This window comes from Mixophyes fleayi, chromosome 9, assembly GCF_038048845.1.
Source record: "Mixophyes fleayi isolate aMixFle1 chromosome 9, aMixFle1.hap1, whole genome shotgun sequence".
Classification (NCBI taxonomy): Eukaryota; Metazoa; Chordata; class Amphibia; order Anura; family Limnodynastidae; genus Mixophyes; species Mixophyes fleayi.
The window spans coordinates 86,490,130-86,509,412 of NC_134410.1; the positions used below are offsets into that span (position 1 = coordinate 86,490,130).

General features: G+C 43.0%; 2 protein-coding genes across 6 annotated transcripts in view; one reads left to right on the top strand and one right to left on the bottom strand.

Moving 5' to 3' along the window:
• Positions 1-17,694, bottom strand: part of DNAAF6 (dynein axonemal assembly factor 6) — a 102,258-nt gene extending 84,564 nt beyond the window's left edge. For 2 of the 4 annotated variants that reach the window (XM_075184620.1, XM_075184619.1), the window contains exon 1: positions 17,443-17,694. The gene's annotated coding sequence lies outside the window, so the exon portion shown is untranslated. The remainder of the gene's footprint in view (positions 1-17,442) is intronic. The other 2 variants (XM_075184618.1, XM_075184616.1) reach the window with 2 other exon arrangements.
• A 51-nt stretch (positions 17,695-17,745) lies between these two features.
• NUP62CL (nucleoporin 62 C-terminal like) overlaps positions 17,746-19,283 on the top strand; it is a 70,707-nt gene continuing 69,169 nt past the window's right edge. The window contains exon 1 of one of the 2 annotated variants that reach the window (XM_075184614.1): positions 17,746-17,842. The gene's annotated coding sequence lies outside the window, so the exon portion shown is untranslated. Of the gene's footprint in view, positions 17,843-17,871; positions 18,334-19,283 lie in introns of those variants that run through there. The other variant, XM_075184615.1, reaches the window with a different exon arrangement.

Consider the following 19,283-nt stretch of genomic DNA (forward strand, 5'->3'; position numbering starts at 1 on the left):
AATGAGTAGGTGAGTGAGCTGGGAAGCTAGATAATATAGTCTAAAATTGAAAGTGATGTGTGGCAGGAGAAATGTTTAATATCAGGGTTACGGAATCTCCAGACATCAACTAACCCCATATCATCTATTATCTTAGTAAAGGAGGTCAACTTTTCAGTAACAGGCTGAGAATTTTTCCTCCATCTCTCTATAGAGGGGTCAATCATAGTATTGAAGTTCCCCAAGCACACCACCAGGTTGTCTGAAGCAGTAGCTTTAAAGGAGGCCCACTTGATAAGAATGTCATTGGTATCATCATCATCATCATTTATTTATATAGCACTAACATATTCCGTAACGATTTACAATTGGGGACAAACATAATAAACAAACTGAGTAAAACAGACAAAGAGGTGAGAAGGCCCTGCTCGCAAGCTTACAATCTATGGGACAATTTGAGATTGACACATGAGGTTAAGTATACATTTTGCATCTTGGCCCAGCCAGACTGCAAAGGTAAAAGTGACTCATAAGCTAAATGATCCTGTCACACAACAATGTTGGTCAGGGGGTAGTTCTCTTGTGTGAAATTGTGTAACAGGCGGTAACAGGCTAAAGGTAGTGAGGTTAAGAGGGTGGTTGAGAAATATTATAAGCTTGTCTGAATAGGTAGGTTTTCAGAGAACGCTTGAAAGTTTGTAGACCAGAGGAGAGTCTTATTGTGCGAGGGAGAGAGTTCCATAGAGTGGGTGCAGCCCAAAAAAAGTCCTGTAACCGGGAATGGGAGGATGTAATGAGGGTGGATGAGAGACGCAGATCTTGTGCAGAACGGAGTTGCCGAGTTGGGAGATATTTTGAGATAAGAGAGGAGATGTATGTTGGTGCAGCTTTGTTGATGGCGTTGTAGGTTAGTAAAAGTGCCAGTGTAGAGAAATACAGAGTGATTCAACAGAGGAATAGCGATTTGCAGGGAAAATCAGTCTTGCCGCAGCATGAAAAATAGATTGTAGGGGTTTGAGTCTGTTTTTGGGAAGACTAGTAAGGAGGGAATTGCAATAGTCAATGCGGGAGATGATAAGTGCATGAATTAAGGTTTTAGCAGTGTTTTGCGTGAGATATGTGCGGATTCTGGAAATGTTCTTTAGATGTATGTAACATGATTTAGATATAGAACAAAGGATAGGTGAGAATCAAGGATTACACCTAGGCAGCGAGCTTGTGTGGTGGGATTTATGGTCATGTTATCAACAGAGATAGAAATGTCAGGTATGCTCTTGTTGGTGGGTGGGAATATTATTAACTCTGTTTTAGAAAGATTAAGTTTGAGTTGGCGAGAGGACATCCAAGATGATATGGCAGAAAGACAGTCAGTTACACGGGACAACACAGATGTAGAGAGATCAGGAGAGGATAGATAGATTTGGGTATCATCCGCATAGAGATGATACTGAAAGCCAAAGGAACTTATTAGATTTCCAAGAGAAGCGGTATAGATAGAGAACAGCAGAGGACCTAGAACTGAGCCTTGTGGTACTCCAACTGATAGGGGAAGCGGAGCAAAGGTGGCTCCAGAGAAATTAACAGTGAAAGAGCGATTAGAGAGGTAGGATGAGAACCAGGATAGAACAGTGTCTTGAAGCCCTAGGGATTGCAGCGTTTGTATGAGAAGAGAGTGGTCAACGGTGTCAAATGCAGCCGAGAGATCCAGGAGAATTAGGAGAGAGTAATGGTGTTTAGTTTCATTGATCAGATCATTGACAACCTTGGTCAGCGCAGTCTCTGTGGAGTGTTGAGAACGAAAGCCAGACTGAAGAGGATCCAACAGGTTGTTAGCGGAAAGAAAGCGTGTGAGGCGAGTGTAGGCAAGTCTCTCTAGAAGCTTGGAGGGGCAAGGGAGCTGAGAGATTGGACAGTAATTTGAGAGAGAGTTTGGTTCGGAGTTTTGTTTTTGTACAATAGGAGTAATCACTGCATGCTTGTATAGTGATGGAAAGATGCCAGTAGAGAGTGAGAGATTACAGATTTGAGTTAGAGGTGAAATGAGTACAGGAGACAGGGATCTACCAATTTGCGAGGGAATAGGATCAAGAGGACAGGAGGTAGAGTAGGAAGATAAGAAGAGAGTAGAAATCTCCTCTTCATTTGTGGGGTCAAATGAAGAGAGAGTGTCAGAGGGCAGTGGGAAGGAATTGAGCCGATTGCTTGTCGAGGAAGAGGATACCATTTCTAGTCTGATCTTATCAATCTTGTCCTTGAAGTAGGAAGCAAAACACTGAGCACTGATAGTAGATGGAGGGTTCGGGGTGGGAGGATTGAGAAGATGTTTAAATGTATTGAAAAGGCGCTTGGGGTTAGAAGCCTGAGCATAGATAAGAGATTGGAAGTATGTTTGTTTTGCAGTGTCCAGAGCATTTCAATAGGAGTGGTAGACAGAAGTATATGTGAAGAAGTCATTAGAGCTTCGAGATTTACGCCAGTAACGTTCTACTTTACGGGACATTTTTGAAGAGTTCGCGTTGCTTTGGTGTGCCACGGTTGACATCGAAGTCGATGTGTAGTATGTAGTGTCGCTGGAGCTACTTGATCAAGGGCCGTTGCTAAGGTTAGGTGAAAATGAGGTACTGCCATCTCAGGGGATGAGAATGTAGAGATAGGGGAGAGAAGGTGTTGGAGAGAGGTGGAAAATTGTTGAAGATTAATAGAATTCAGATTTCTGCGAGTATGAGGAGGCTTGGTAGAGTTAGACAGTAGAGAGGTTAGAGCAGTGGAGGTGAGAATGTAGCTAATAAGGTGATGATCCGAGAGGGGGAAGGGTGTGTTAATAAAATTAGAAACTGAGCATAGTCTAGAGAAAACAAGATCAAGGCAGTGGCCATCCTTTGGTATAAGGAGTTGGGATATAAATAGTAATAAACTTAGGGGTGTAGAATTAAAAAATGACTCGAAGACAAATATATCTACCATCTGGGTCAATCTGTACCTGATCTACCACAAAATTAATTTATTTTTTCACTAAAATAGATACTCCCCTAGAATATGTAGAATGGGTGGCATGGTAGGCCCAGCCCACTCATGATATTTAAGGGAGAGGACTCTATAAGATGGGTTTCTAATAGACAGACCTCTGGAATACATTTCTTAATCTGGGTCAGTAACAAGGATCTTTTGATTTTGTTGTTTAGACCCCTAACATTCCAGGCGAGCAGATGGAGACTCCCTCGAACAGGTCTACTCACTGTTACATCGGCCATTTGAGATCAAATACCTTTAAATAAATATCTTTAGAATTTACGTAATATCTTAATACCCCTATTACAATTACTTGCAGAAATAGATGCAGCAGACATCACTTTTTCTAACAAAAAATTACCAGGTTTAAATAGAATTCAAGTTGAATTATTTAAGAAATTTAAATCTTTTTTTGTTCTTTTAAACCTTTTATTTTAAATCAAACACAAGTAATAAACACAGTCAGTGTAAGAACAGAAACAGGTAGGTGAACAAGGTCCACATATTGTTGAAAACTGATAACATTTAAACAAACTACAAAGGGATAGGGATGAGGCGAGGAAAGATGTCATGGGTCAGGCAGCAATTACAATGTGGGTATTGGTTGGGACAAGCTCGATATATTGGTAGGGTGTTAGACATGAAAAAGTGGTTTTGTCCTTCTTTAAAAAGTCAACTTGGGTAAAGAGTTCCGTTCTATCATGTAAATATTATTTTGAAGCATGCAAGGTAGCAGCTGTAGTCTAACTGCTAAAAGGAGTGGAGGATCAGCCTATTTCTAATGGGATGCAATAGCTGATTTGGTTTTAGCTAATATGTGCAAGATTAGTTTTATTGAGTGTTTAGATAAGATTTGGGGAGAAGAGAGGAGAAAGATCCACTGGGCTTTAGGTATTAAAGCTTCAATCACAGATATAAGCAGTCTGTGGAACTTATACAAGAACAAAGGAATCTTGGAGCAGGTTCATTAAAATGATCCAGCAAGCTGGGTCAGTCGTGGGGAACATTTTGCTGAGATTGTTGGGGCTATAGTACCATGTTGTCCCATATGTGAGTAATAGAAGAGATAGAGGATGAGAAGCTAAATTTAGATATATATCTCATACAAAATAATGTAATCCCAGTGATGGCAGAACACAATATAAAAGGATAATCAATAAACTAAATAGATAAGTAATTTATTAATGTAATAATAAAACAAAATGTACTACAAAATCAATACATTAAAAATCTGCAAAAAGAAAAAAGATAGGTATAGGAAGTTATGACTGGAAGAAGTGTCATAGATGTTTAAATTACAAACTAGATGAGAGACAATAGAATTTAATGATTGATACATATGAATATAAATTGTATGGTGAGGAAATACAAATAATAATCCTCTTTGATGCCTTTCTGGGCTTATAGGGTTTCACGGTTTATTGGATAGGGGTGGCTTTTTCCTTCTGCATCCTAATTGCTTCATTTATGCTTCAATTTTGCTTCATGGATTTAAAATGACCCTTTGATGACCCTAGCTTTGAAGGCGTACGGCTTCACGGCTGAATTCCTGACCGGGGTATCGGCCCTCTATAACTCTCCCTCAGCTAGGGTTCTGGTTAATGGGTCTCTTTCCGACCCTCTTTCCCTCTCCAACGGGACGAGGCAGGGCTGCCCCCTTTCGCCCTTAATTTTTGCCCTAGTGATAGAACCCTTGGCGGCGATGATCAGACAGTCAACGTCAATCTCAGGTGTGACAGTGGGACCGCGGGAATTCAAGGTATCTCTCTTCGCGGATGACATACTTCTTTCTCTGACAAATCCTCAGGAGTCTTTACCTGCCCTATATAAACTTATGGATGAATATGGCCTCCTGTCTGGCTATAAAATTAATTTTGTTAAATCCGAGGCCATGCTCCTCCATGCTTCCCCTTCCCTTAGGTCCAGTTTACAGACTAATTTTGCACTACGCTGGCAGGTCAATAAGATCAAATATCTTGGAGTTTATATCACCTCATCCTATGAGAAATTGTATCGGGAAAATTTCCCCCCCCCTTCTGTCAAAAATCAAACAGGACTTAGAGACTTGGAAGAGCTACATCATATCGTGGCTGGGGAGGATTATTGCTATTAAGATGAACTTGGTCCCTAAGCTTCTGTATCTTTTCCAGACTCTTCCAGTGAGGGTTCCCGACTCTGTGTTTAGGGATTTGCATTCCTCCTTTCTAAAGTTTATATGGCGTGCCAAGCCCCCTAGAATTTCGATAGCAGTGCTTAAGAAGCCCAGGGCCCGAGGAGGCAGGGGATTTCCAGACATTAAATTGTATTATTTGGCATCCCACTTGACCCAGGTGGCGGTAACTTATGCGCCTTATCAGTCCATAGCCTGGGTGGACCTGGAGACCCACTATGTTGGGGTCCCCTCCATGGCATCACTCTGGGGTTTGGCTAATATAGATAGGCCACCAGCAGCTTCCTCTCTCCAATCTCTTAAATTCTGCTTATCCCTCTGGGACTCATGTCGGGTCAAATATAAATTGTCCTCCCCTATTTCACCTCTGACTCCCCTTTGGGGCAACCCACACTTCCCTCCTGGCAACTCAACCCAACAATTTAAAAACTGGATAAAGGCGGGATTACGGGTGGTCTCGGACTTGGTGGTTAATCAAACTTGGGCTTCTATGTCTGAACTTCATCATAAATTTGAACCGTTATGTCCGCTCTTTTTTGAGTACTTCCAGGTCCGACACTACGCCATGTCTTTGCCCCCCCAGGAGGCTCTTCGGGCCCCGACCTCCTTCGAGTACATGTGTTTACATTCACCTCTCACTAAGGGGATGATCTCCCAGATCTATAATTGGCTCATAGATTATACCTTTGATACTCCAGGCCGACATGAGCGGGAATGGGAAAATGACTTGGGTCCTCCTCCAGACGACTTATGCTGGGAGGAGGTCAGGGAGGGGATTGCCAAGAGCTCGATCTCTACATTAATTAAGGAAACTGCCTATAAAGTGTACTATAGGTGGTACTATACTCCTGATAAGTTGTCTCAAATGTTTCCTACGGCCACTCCGAGCTGCTGGCGGGAATGTGGCCAGAGAGGTACGATGCTACACATATGGTGGACCTGCCCTCGCATAGTTCCTTTCTGGAACATGGTTCTTACACTCATAAACTCTGTGTCAGAACAACAGATAAGTAAGGATCCCTGGTCATTCCTTCCCTCTCGCCCTATACCTGATGAGAGCGCGCCCTCTAACAAGCTTATCTCTCATTTTCTGGCAGCCGCTAAATCCCTAATAGCAAAGCACTGGAAAGACCCTAGGGCTCCCTCTATGCAGGAGTTACGGTCGTACATAGGACATGTCGCAAGCATGGAAAGTATAACGTGCTACCTTCATGATAAATCATATAACTTTGATAAGGTGTGGGCCCCGTGGTACTTTCTAGAAAGCCGTAGCTGCCTTTCCAGTACGGCTCCTCCTCCTGCAGATGGAACATAGCTCTTGGGCCGCCTCTGGACCCCCCAGGCTGGAATTGGTGCGCGGATGGTGAGTAATGTCTGTATGCTACCCCTCTCTCGTGCAGTCATTGTAACTGTGTGCCCTAGCTTTTCCTAGCAATGTTCCAAGTTTGCGTGCCTATTGGTTTATTAGTTATATTGTTGACAATATTTGTGCCTTTCTACCCCCCACCCTCCCTTCCCTTCTCTTTCCCCCACCGATATAAAAGTATAAAACTCAGAGGAAACACTTTGATTATTAATATTTTTCTTGTCCAAAATGTTATCTGTACTGTTCCTGTTGTTTCCTCTACAAATAAAGAGTTTAAAAAAAAAAAAATGACCCTTTGATGTACTCTAGCTGCAATCTTTATCTTCTTATCCTAAAGTTGATATATTTTCTTCTCTGTATATACATGAATTCAATAATACTCTGCAATTGAGAGATTGTCTAAATTGACTTTGGTATTGAATGTATTATGTCTACTGCAATGAAATATTATTTATACTTGAAGGTGGCAGTTAGGGTAAACAGATGGCATGATTAATGGAAGCTGTTAATATCAGAGACGCTCCCACTGCCCTATATAAAGATGGCCACTACAAGATTTACTATATGTCAGGCGCCGTCCCGCCCTCCTACCTGGTGCCGGGAGAGACGCTCCCACTGCCCTATATAAAGATGGCCACTACAAGATTTACTATATGTCAGGCGCCGTCCCGCCCTCCTACCTGGTGCCGGGACAGACGCCTTCTCTGCCCTCGTCCCGTTGCCTAGCAACGGGATGTCACTTCCGCCCTGCAGGCAACGGAGACGTTCAGGGCCGCTTTCTGTTAGACCAGCTGACCGCCGACCTCCACTCCCACCAATGAATGGGGATCTCCCTCTATTTAAGCCTGACTCTGGCACCACCACTAGGGTGCCAGAGCATCTAGTCCCTCTCTAGGCTCCCTTGTTTCTTATACATTCCATATATATACTCCTATTGTTTCTCCGAATTCTGACCCTTGACTGCCTGACCACTCTCTCGGATTACCCCTGGTTCCAGTATTGACCTCTCAGCTTTTGACCCCTGGCTTCCTGACTCCTCTCCTTCTTGTCCCCTTGGTACCTCCATTGCCCGCACGGTATTGACCTCGGATTGACGACTACGCTTCATCTACCTCACTGGTAGCTACCTGGGAGGGCCGCGACCGACACGTCTCAGCGGCTAAGTCCAAAACTCCTTGTGGGGTTCCCTGGTGAAGACCTGGGGCATGGTTAGACTCCGCGCCTCCTGGCGTAGCAGCGCAAATACCAGCAGGTAAGGCTTTCCGCTACTTTGCTTGTGACACTATATGGCTGTAAAAAAGTCTACACTAAGTGGACGAAATGCGTCGTCTGTATACGTTCATTCTAACCAACACCAAAGTACAGTGGATGATAGATGTCTTTCTACAATCGGGACAATCCTGATCAGTGATTTGTTTCTGTCCAGACAGTTTTACTTGTGGACTGTGTGAACAAAGATGACCACCGAGATCAGTTTGAGGGAGAGCCATTTACCATGATTCTGTCCGCAAAACTTTTACACCCGTGAGGAAGTTGCCCATTAGGCCAATTTTTTTTTTTCAATGATTTGCCAAGACATCCTGTTAATGACTTTCTCTGCGTCAAATGATCACTGGGTTTTAGTGGTTATTAACAATTTGAATTAAGTCTATTGTCCTTCTCGTGTTATCCCTGGCCTGAATACAAGGGATAAATCCCACCTGGCCATAGTGCATGAAAGTCGGCAGGACTTGTTTTAAAAGTGGGCCCGGAGAGAGTGGGCCCGGCAGTGCCTGAGCCGCCCCGGCTCCTAACAGGCATAAAGCTTAATACCATTGTTTAATAGTGATATGGGCCTGTTACTGGCACAAATGTGGATGACCACAATTTGTGCTTCTAGCATGGCATTTGGAAAGGAAATTCCCTGGAGGACTGCATGAAAAGTGAGTGATGGTAGGGTATCAGGTAATCAGAATTTGAAGTAGGCCACCGAGAAGCCTCTGGGCCTGGACAATGTTTAGCAGATATCTGATCCTTAAACACTTGGGCAATTTCCTCAGTTGTAATTTCAGTGCTAAGCTGTGTACTGCTGTGAGACAGGAAATGCATATGAGATCTATTTTTGCCAGAAAGTCATTAAAATGTTGATCTACCAAAGAAAAGAAGTGGTGTCGGGGGAGGTTGTACAAATTGTAGTAATATTTTTGAAACTCTTCTTTGATAGCTCCTGGATGGTATGTGAGAATGTTTGAGGGGATCTTTATAGCTAGAAAATTATGTCTACAGTGTCCGGATCTAAGCTAGGATTTTGTCAGCTTTGTCCCCCTTCTTGTAGAAGATTTCGTTCTGCCATTTGATTATATGGGCCATCTGTTATGTAGTATAGTTATCACTGACCTAAGGTGCTGGCTAGGGATGTCTGTGTGCCACCCATGGGCATTATGCCCTGGGGAAGTGTGGCAAGGTAATGTTGTGGGTCCCTAAAGTGCAGTTGGAGAGGTGTTAAATTGTCCCTACAGATTGAACCTTCTTAGTGTAAAGTAAATAGTAAAGAACATGTTTATGAAAACCATCATAACAGTTCACATGTGATCACCAAACAATAACTACTAACTACAATAACTACTAAGGGGCCACATCACTTGAAAGAGGATATCCCCCATCCCTAGACTTCTTAAATATTTCTGCAGTGTAGAGTTAATGTCTGGTGGTCATATATGATCACCAGACAATATCTTCTAAGAAGCCTTATCGTTTGAAAAAGGGGACTCCCGTCTCTCAAACGAGGGTGTCCCTTAGAATGTAGGTGTTAGTCTGCATTCTCATTAATGCCCAATCTCACCCATCCTATCAATTTAGCGACCTCACATCAAGGCCAAGATTCATGAGGCATTGGTTCCTAGTATATTGACAGGGCTGCATTAAGAATATTGGTTCAACCCAGAAAACGGTTGTCTCAATTATGTTTTGGAGACTATACTTTAAATAGATACAGGAGGTCAATGGTGACTCTTAACAAAGCATTCATATTCACAACCTACTAGCAATACATTATGTAGTGTTTCTATTGCAAATAGTGAGAATACAATTATACCACTGCAGGAACATAGAGATAGTATGGGTAAAATCTTTAGCTTTAGGTGGTGGATTAGGAGCAGAAAAAAAAGCTACCCACACATATCACAGTCTTTTACAAACCAATCAAATTTTTCTATTTTAGATTGTATGACAATTTTTGATTCCTCAGCTATAATATGCAATTTCTTCATGAGTAACAATCCAAAATACAAACAATTATCTCACACACATGTTACTGTTTATCTTGGCAGAATACATTTACTGCAGTGAATAATTGGATGACTACTGCACATACTCAACAATTTGATTATATTAAGATAAAAAAAAATTAATAATTTTGTCTGGATTTGCTTGCGCACACATGGAAAGACTTCTAAAAAGACTTTTATAAAAATCAACAAATTGTATGACTAAATTTTAACTTGTGTGCGTACCTGTTGTTAAAGTATAGTGTTGGTGCAATAAAGAGATCTGTGCCAGTCTTCGGCACGATTAACATTCAATTTGATCACACAAGCTCTCCCCAACAGACAAATTATCTTTTATCAATTTCAATAAGAACGTTATCGGACTGTATCACAGCATATGAGGGGTAATTTAGATTTTATGGATTCTGTTTCTACTGCTTTCACTATTACTGGACCCAGTTATGTCCTAATTAGTGCACTCAGTAGAAATTTCCGTCTGGTTTGAAAAGTGGAGATGTTCCCTATAGCAACCAATCAGGGGGTAAATGTATCAAAGTGCGAGTTTGCCAGCGTATTTAAATCGCGGCAATTCGCAGTTTTGAAAAAAAAAAATGAAATGTATCAAGCTGCGATTTTGACACTGAAGTTCAAAATCACTGGTCATCTCTGGCAATTTTGTGCGATGTAAAGACTCCCGAGTTTAGTGGGGTCTGCCGAAAGAAACGAGCGCCCCCCCCCCCCCCCCTTAGAAACAACCAGCCCAGTGCTGATAGCACTAGGGCTCTTCCTACTACCCCTGGGCAGTAAGGTAATACGGCGATAAAGAATGAAAAAAAGAAACTGACGCAATTTTGTTTTGTGGAACTACAAGTCCCAGCCAGCCAGGTTCCCAAAAACAGTGTGGCCATGCTGCTGCTTGTATAACTACAAGCACCAGCATACCCACAGCAGCCAGGGAATGTTGGCACTTGGAGAACCACAAGTGCCAACATGCCCTGACAACCCCGGCTTGCTGGGACCTGTAGTTCCACAAAAAAAATTGTTAAATAAACAACAGCACCCTAGTAAACACCACATCTATTTATTAAAAATAAAAAACCCACAATAAATACACTAACCACGCTCATTTAAACCACATCTATTTATTAAAAATAAAAACACCCCAAATACTCACCAAAGATGTCTTCTTTCTTCTTCCAAAGGTCCGTGCTTGCCCCAGTCCCTTTATAATTATACTTCCAAAAGTTTTGGCTTGCCCCAGTCCCAGCAAAATTATACTTCCAAAATGGCTTGAATAATATCTTCATCACTTCGCCCAGAAGGGGCCCCTTGTTGATTGAAGTCTTCTTTGCTTCGGCCAGGAGGGCCCCATATTTGTACATCCCACGACACTGTAATCTTGACTGAAGAAAAATAAAAAAGCTCTGGAGCCGCCGCTAACACCTCCTACTAGGTAGGAGGTCCGGTACGCAATGAACTTACGTAAGCTATAACTACTGTATTATGTAATTTTCCCACGCTAGTGGGGGAATCACCTAATACTGTAAATATAGCTTACGCAAGTAGCGTTGCGCATGCGCAATGAGCTACGTTACTTGCTTAATCTCAGCTTCATACATCGGCGAGTTTCAACTCTCCCGAGAAAATCGTTGGAGTTGCAAAATCGCACTTTGATACATTTACTCCCAGATGTTAGTTATCATTTATTTAGTACATTCTAGAAAATGATAGCTTGATTCTGATTAGTTGACTATAAGAAACATCTCCACTTTTCAAACCCAAGGGAAACTCACAGCTTGATACATTTACCTCCTGGTGTGTACCTTTCTTGCAATTGTTTATGTGCACTTTGATCCTACACTATCATCAAAATAAATTATCTTAGTGAATTATAAGCATTTTAGTCTTTCCAATCCGGACACCTGTGTGTTGTAAGTTATAAGAATATTGGCAGTAGTGTAAATATTGGATCGCAATGTTTTTTTTATTGTAAGTCTGGGATTGGTGCATTTGTGCCCCAATTGCAAAAAAAAAGTGCACACACCAAAAAGTGCAAAAGGATGCAGCAAGTTCAGGCCCTTCTCAAAAGAGGAAGGACCCCTCTATCACCAACCCCAGAGACCAAAAGAAACCCTTAAGGGGCAACAGTCTTCAGCCCCCCCCTCTTTACCAAAGCTTCCCCTAGGGTCCAGAAACTTGCCCACCCACAAAAGAGAAGGCATTGAACATTTCAGGTGGATGGGAATCTCAACACCCCCCCTAGATCGCCAGGGAAAGGCAGAGCCCGTAAGGGCCTACTGCACACTCTAAATCCATGAAAAGAAAATCCATGAAAAGTTAAAATGACAAACAAGGCACAAAATAAATTGTGTTGTGTGAGGGTCGCCCCAGTATAGTAGCAAGGCAAATATAAAAATTCTCCCATTCAGAAGGCCTCGGCAAAAGGAGGTGGTTGCAGAGAAAGGAAAGTGGAAAAACTTCTGCTAAAATGCCATTAAAATCACTTGACCGTGCATCATCGGTGCTTCTCTGGCACCCTCGGGTCGCCATTCCAGAGCATATTATTCGACTTTTCTCTGCAGCCTCAGCCTTCTGTCCAAATGACCAAGTACAGCACTGCCATTGTTGCACCTGGTATTAGCTAAAACGCCAAGAAGCAAATGAATCACAACATTTACTGTACCTAGACAATCTACCCCTCCACCACATATCACCCTGTCCCCTCTGAACATCCAATCCCTCCAACCTTATTCCGATCATTCAGTTTACTCACCTTCCCATGTCCTATGCACTCTGGAATGCAAGATCTCTGTGCAACAAACTTACTCCCATTCATGACCTCGTCCTCTCCCATTCCTTTAGTTTCTTGGCCCTTACAGAAATGTGGATCTCCCCCTCTGATACTGATTCCCCTGCTGCACAGAGGGCTCGCCTTCTCCCACACTCCCTGTCCTGGGGCCCACCATGGTGGTGGTGAAGGTGTCCTACTGTTCCCTGGCTACACCTTCAGCGTTATGCAACCTGAACCCTCCCGGTCATTCTCATCCTTTTAAGTTAACTCCATCTGCCTCTTCTCCCCTCTCCACCTTTGTGTTGCGGTCATCTATCGTCCCCATGGCCCATCCTCTCAATCTCTTGATAACTTGCCACATGGCTTTCCCATTTCCTCTCTTCTGATATCCCCACTATTATCATTGGCGATTTTAACATCCCTACCGACTCTCCTATTACTACTGCTGCCTCTAAATTCCTCACTCTCACTTCCTCCCATGCCCTCTCCCAATGGACAACTTCTGCCACCCACTGTGATGGTCACTCCTTGCCCCACCACTCCCACCCAAAGTTGCTCGCACACTGCGACCCGTCAACAGCATGGACCTCATCATCTTCAAATCCTCTCTCGTACCCGTTTCTCCTATTTTGTCCCTATCACGTCCAAAAGCTGCTGTCTCTCTTTGCAACTCCACGCTCTCTGTTGCCCTTGATACTGCAGCCCCCGATACCCCCCTTCGTCCACACCAATCTAAACCCCAACCTTGTCACTCCCCTCTTACTCATCTCCTCCAAAAGTGCTCCCGCTCCTCTGAACACCAATGGAGGAAAACCGGCTCCACTGCTGACTTCACCCACTATAAAGTCATCCTTTCCTCCTACTATTCTGCCCTCTCTTTTGCCAAACAAATCTATTTCACATTCCTCATCTCCTGTCCAATAAACCCTGACGCCTCCTTGCTACCATTAATTCTCTACTGCATCCTCCCTCATCTCCTCCCCCCCTCGACCATCACAGCTTTAGACTTTGCCACCTACTTCAAAGAAAATATTGACTCTATCCACAATGATATCTGTTCTCGTCAGACTTACCTCCCCCACCTGTCCTCTCTATCATCATCATCATTTATTTATATAGCGCCACTAATTTCGCAGCGCTGTACAGAGAACTCACTCACATCAGTCCCTGCCCCATTGGGGCTTTACAGTCTACTCTCTATCACTCACTCTACCACTCTTGGCTCCTACCCTCCTGTAACTGTGCCTGAGATCCTCTTTCTTCTCTACTCCTCTTCTTCTACAACCTGTTCTCTCGATCCTGACCCCTCCAAGTTTCTCCGCTCCCTCTCTTCCTATGCCTGTTGTCACTTTGCTCACCTCTTTAACCTCTCTCGCTCTCCACTGGTATCTTCCCCTCTGCCTACAAGCATGCTCTCATCTCCCATATTCTCAAGAAACCTTCCCTTGACCCATCCTCTATCTCCAACTATCGCCCAATATCTCTGCTTCCATTTGCTTCTAATATTCTCGAACGACTTGTCTTCAATCATCTGACCCACTTTCTCTATTCCCACTCTCTTTTTAACCCTCTCCAGTCTGGCTTTCGTCCCCGTCACTCAACTGAAACTGCCCTCACTAAAGTAACAAATGATTTACTCTCTCAGCTACGTTCAATGGTCACTTCTCCATACTTGTACTCCTCAACCCCTCTGCTGCTTTTGACACCGCTGAACATTCTCTTCTCCTCACCACCCTTCACTCCCTAGGTCTTCGCGAAACAGCTCTCTCCTGGCTTTCCTCCTGCCTCTCTGGCTACTCTTTTAGCATGTCTGCTTCTGACTCCCCCACCCTCCTCTTCCCCTTTCTATTGGAGTCCCACAAGGCTCTGTCCTTGGCCATCTGCTCTTCCCTTTCTACACCTCCTCTCTTGGTAAACTCAATCACATGTCCTCCAATACCACCACTATGCTGATGACACACAAATCTATCTTTACTACTCCTGCAATCCTAACCCAGGTATCCAGCTGTCTCTCTGCTGTAACTACCTGGATGTCATAGCGCTTCCTGAACCTCAACATCTCCAAATCCGAGCTCATCATCTTTCCTACTGCCATTGTTGCTATCCCTCCCAATATCTCCATCTTGGTTGACAACATCACTCTTTCTCCTGTCACCCAAGCCCGCTGCCTTCGAGTCATCCTTAACTCAGCCCTCAGCTTTACTCCTCATATCCAGTCCCTCACCAAATCCTGCCACTTCTGCCTCTGTAACATTGCGAAAATCCGTCCCTTCCTCTCTCAGGAAGCAATCAAAATCCTGGTCCATTCACTCATCATTTCTCGTCTCAACTATTGCAACCTCCTTCTCACTGGCCTTTCTCACTTCTGACCTTCAATCCATACAGAATGCTGAAGCTAGGCTCATCTTCCTCTCCCACCGCACCTCTTCCGCTTCTCCTCTGCGTAAATTCCTTCATTGGCTCCCTATCTGTTTCAGAATTCAGCTCAAGCTTTTTACCCTCACTTACAAAGCCCTTACCAACACATCCCCCCTTACATCTCTGACCTTGTCACAAGGTACATACCTACTCGGCCACGTCGCTCCGCCTCTGACCTCCGCATCAATTCACCTCTCATTACTTCCTCCCATGCTCCCCCTAATCTTTGGAACTCCCTATCTCGTCTCACTTGACTAGCCCCCAACCTTCAGTCCTTCAAACGTTCACTCAAAACCCACCTTTTCAAGATCGCCTATCCTACCACCTCCTCTTCCTCGACTGCCATCTAAATTTTTTCTCCCAGTTGGTCCTACTGTCTCTCACCACCCCTCCCTTTAGAATGTAAGCCATCGCGAGCAGGGTCCTATCTCATACTTGCCAACTTTTGAAAAATCATTTCAGGGAGATTCTAAAAAACCATTGTGGGCGTGACCAGCTCCGCCCACTGGGCGTGACCAGCTCCGCCCACTGTGCGTTATTTCACAACGGGGGCCATAATAGAAATATAAAGATGGCAAGTATGCAACATACACAAACTATTGTAATACTGAATGAGTATGGACTTTCTCTGCAGGTTTTCATTTACTCCACACTTTATTTACAGCCTCAAAACTGAAAATATTTGTGACCACGTACTGCGAAGTTGATGCAAAAATTATTTACATAGTATATATATTACACAATGCTTTCACATCAGACCCAGTGGAGTTTACAGTCTATATTCCCTATTATATGGATACACACACTAGGGTTAATTTAAAGTGTAAATTAACCCTAGTGTGTGTATCCATATAATAGGGAATGTAGGTTAATTGGCTTCTGTTTAAATTTTAAAAGGACAATATAGCTAGGTTTTTTTACATAAAGTACTTTTTAATAGATAATAATCATTATCATCATCATTTATTTATATAGCGCCAACATATTCCATAGCGCTTTACAATTGGGGACAAACATAGTAAACTAATAAACAAACTGGGTAAAACGGACAAAGAGGTGAGAAAATAATGCTCTATATTTAAAACTATTTTCAGATTTCTCCACTTTTATAGGCTAAGTTGTAGAAATCTAGTACAGAAAGATCTCGGAAAAGCAGAAAAAACAAATATATGTTTATTGTTGACCTCAAACTTTCTTATGGATTGGTAAATGTCAGACCACTAAACTGAATATAGATGACTCAGATTGGTGTAAAAGTTATAATCTTTACGAATTGTTATATATCTTTAGTTAATTTATCTCCATTTTTTAATATTGACCAAGTGTATTATAGATTTCAAAATTTGGTTCATACATGCGCTGATCAATAACTGAGTAACCAGTAATTACTGCACTTGCTGATATCTTTGTCCTTCCTAGAAGTCACCATCCAGTCAGAGCTACAGCAAACATAATGGCTGTAATTACAGTCACACACTATGGCCTTAGTTGTTACATGCACTCAGTAGTTTTCATCAATGCAACCCCAGAAGAATACTACTCAGAGGTTCAATATTTTAAGGTTTCACTTTACTTGTTAGGGAAGCATTATGGTGCCTCTACCGGGATTTGCACTGATAAAACAAAATATTGCTCTCATTGATTTAGACATAAGACTCTTTATCCATGAAACGTGCCATGAGTATGTTTCTTAACATAATATGAATAAACAAAAATGATAATCAGACATGCATACTAATCTTAAAAGCAACTCCTTTTTCTTCCGAAATGTCAATAATTCTATGCAAAAGCAAGAGAGATAATGTTATGGCGTGTTTCCTTAGTGTTTAAAAATATCAAGCTTCTATTGACTCACTATGTCTATAAAACATGTCACGCCTGATTAAAGTCTACTGTTTCCCAGTGAAAATGGTACTTTGACAAGCATATCATATATCCATAAAGAATACAGTTACACTCAGAGAGCATATATACATTACTTGCTCACGGCGTGGGCGCGGGAGCTCCGTGCTCCGCAATGGCCGGGGTCTTCTGGGTGATTACACGCGTCGCGTCATCACGCCGATGACGTCACCGGCGCATGCGCTCTTTGGAGGAAGAAAACCGGCCGCAAAATTCGGGATTTTCGTGTCCTCTCCCGGGAGTCCGGGAGATTTCCCAGTATTCCGGGAGTCTCCCGGACGTTCCGGGAGAGTTGGCAACCATGTCCTATCTACCTATTGTCCCACGTCTATCTCCCGTCCCTCGTACGTCCGGTCACATCTTTTGCTGCACTCTGTGTGAGTCCCCATAGCATTACTCATACTCTTCTGTGCTACTGACTTGTATTACTTCATCTATTTGTTACTTGCTACTGTATCCGGCGCTATGGAATCTCTGGCACCTTATAAATAAATAATAATAAAAATAATGTATATGTTATTCCTCGGCAAACCAAACACACATAATTATATATTACAATTACCTTAATCACCTTGTGTGGACTCTGCTAATTCCTATGAATTTTCAGATGCGGCCTCTTCCCAACAAAGCTCCGTCACCAAGGTAACCAAGACCTTCTCGTCCTTTACCAGGAGTAGCCACAAAACAAGCCATTTCCATGAGTTCATATAAAAGGATTGTACTTCGGATACCATATGAGTGCTCTAAACTCATCGTGGGTAAAGTTTGAAAAAAAAACAAACAACTCAAATAAAAAAACAAAACAAAACCTATATTCATAATGCATTTGCTATTATATTCACAGGCAGTAATGAGACCAGCTAAACGGCTCAGAATAAGGGCCTTCACATGCATCACATGTGTCGTTTGACGTGTGTTACGTCGACACGTTGTGACTTTTAGCGCCTGCAACAGTAAAATCGGTAGGTGGAAATCGTGGCTCGGCTGCTATTTTATACTTTTATTGCAGGTTCTTCGCTGGGAGTGAGTGAAGCGGAGGACATGAGGACAGGCAGCAGGGCTCATCGCAGTGAATGTGGGGAGATCGCTTTTTTTGATGTCTGTAGCGCATTACGGAGATATAATATGCGGGATAGTGCTTGCGTTCTGTATGTTATTCGGATTTTGGAGTCTGTTGGGAAGTTATGTGCTCAACATAGTTGGAAATTAGATTTGACGCTTACTGTATCTTTCCTTGGTAACATGTTTTATAAATATAAGAGTACGTGGATGTAAGGTGTGTTTTATGCAGGTCACGGACATTAGTAGTTGCCTACTCTCCCAGAATGTCGGGAGACTCCCAAATTTTTGTGAGTTAGTCCGGACTCCCGAGAGAGCAGGCAAAAATCCTGGATCCATGCGTGGTCACGCCCCTTTGACGGACCCCCTCCTGGACAGCTGCCTTCAAAAGTAGGTAAGTATGCATTAGATTTACAGGGATGACATTAGAATTCATTGTCTGTCCAGTTATTATTTACAGGAGATTATACTTTCGTGTTTGCCACCAAGGCGGTCACCCAGATGTGGGGTCAATTTACAGTAAGGAACCGAAGATTCCTCTCCAGGATTGCTAACTCTGAAATGAAAAACAAGCCCAAATCAATTCTAAAAAGCCCAAGTTACAGGGGACAGGAGTGCTGTAGTGAAAACTGAAGTAACATACACACATTTTCTTATTAAACATAATTACACCACAGCATTGCCCCTGGCAAATAAAACAGGCTAGATCCACGACATACATGGACTGAGTAATACCACGCAGCCCCATGATATGACAGTATAAGATAGTGCTCTGAGAAGTAGTCATCTGACATGAGCAGCTTGGGGGGGGGGTGGTATATAGAGGGGTCATTCCAGGTTATAGATCGAACAGACACACCGCTTTTTCAGCAGGTTGTTGCAGATCCGCATCCCACACCACTATGAGCAAGGAGGCAAGGAACGTCTTCTTGGTGAGCCGCTGACTGACAACAGAACAGCCAATCGAAATCCGCCTTAGAATACGGCCCAGCCCATCTCTTCTCACATGACTTTCAGTCAAAAGGGGGCGTTTGCGTGATTGACACACAGTGTCCTTTTATTAAAGGAGGATCAGGTGGAAGGGAGGAAATAGCTGGGATGGAAGTAAAATGGAGGGTCTAACACACATCTATCGTAAAGCCCAAAAACCCGCGACCAGCAAAAAAAAAGCCTAATTCCGCTTGTTATAAGCGGAATTGGCAACTCTGTTCCCCTCTTGCGATACTCCTCCCATAGAACTCTTAGCGCCATCTTCAGACGGTGTTGGCAGTCAGGCACAAGTGAGAAACTTTTCGGAGCTTTATAAATAGTTCCACCCTGTAGTCCCTGTTGAGAGTAATGGAG